At 57.6% G+C, this 1,215-nt stretch overlaps 1 protein-coding gene across 2 annotated transcripts in view; it reads right to left on the minus strand.

Annotated features, from left to right (window-relative positions):
* LOC100746538 overlaps window positions 1-1,215 on the minus strand; it is a 67,910-nt gene that overhangs the window by 16,646 nt on the left and 50,049 nt on the right. The window lies entirely within an intron of this gene.

Raw genomic sequence — 1,215 nt, forward strand, 5'->3', positions numbered from 1 at the left:
CGACCGAACCAGCGACACGGCCAAGCAGTGCGGCGCCGACTCTTGCTGCCGCGGTTTCAACATCCGTGGTGTGCGTGGACGAATGTTTACGCGACAGTAGACTTCTCGTCGAAACGAATACGGAGCAAGGCGTATACAGCGAAGGATAGAGAAAGCAGATAGAGACGGGATAGAGTCGGACACCGAAGACAAAGGAGAAAAAAGAGACGAAGAGAAGGCGCGTTCGCGGTGGAGTGTCGTATCGTGGAGCAGCGTACCGAGGTTTAGGAGCGGTACACGTCGTTGCGTTATCGAGAGCGAAATAACGCGACGAGTCGTCCGGTTGGCGAGACGACCGAACGAACCATCGACGCTCGTTCAGTGAAACGGAGAAAGAGGCAAGAGAGGGAGAAAAAGAGCGAGCGAGCGAGCGAGAGAGAAAGGCGGAAGACAGGAAAAAAAGAGAAAACATTGTGCCGTCTTTATCGTTCGGGGCGTGGGTGCAGCGAACGCGAATCCCTCGGACGAGACCGCTTTGCCGCGAGCGAACGAGCAAGAGAAGCGAGAGCGAGGAAACGAACGAGGAGCGAAAGAGATGGTGGAGGACGGAACGGATCCGTCGCGAGAATCGAGTCGAGTAGCCTTTTCTTTGGTCGGCGCGTCTTGAGGAGGCCGAGCAACGCAAACCGTGCAGTGGCATTGCGAGCGAAGAAACGAGAGTCGAAGACGACGAAACCAAACGAGAGGAGACGCGAGAGGAGACGCGAGAGGGTCGACCGAGAACCGGCAACGCGGAACAGGAGAAACTCGAAGAGAAGAAAGTTTTCGGCCGAGAGGGATACTCGGCTGGTTGAACCATCGCAGTTGTGGTGGTCACGTGTAGCCGCGTGCGGGTGAAAACCGCGAGAGAGCAGCGTCTCTCGAAAAGGTCTGCAGCCAAAAGTATCGACACAGCTGGACACCGTGGGTCCAGCTAACGACAGCGGTTCGTTTTTCCCTCTCTCTTTCTCGCCCTCGCAACACCTCGGCTTTGGATACACCGAGCCGACGTCAACAGCTGCCCGACGGAGGATCGAGGCGCTCCCGAGACCGACCGTCGGATATCCTGGAGGACGATGACGATGGTGGTAAGGAGGATCACGAGCGGTAACCGGAGGACGAGCAGCACGAGAGGACTCGATTGAATCTCGATCGAATCCGCTCGAATACGCGGCAATCGCCGCCGCCATCGCCGCC

The sequence above is a fragment of the Bombus impatiens genome, unplaced genomic scaffold (genome assembly GCF_000188095.3).
Source record: "Bombus impatiens unplaced genomic scaffold, BIMP_2.2 scf_0389, whole genome shotgun sequence".
NCBI lineage: Eukaryota > Metazoa > Arthropoda > Insecta > Hymenoptera > Apidae > Bombus > Bombus impatiens.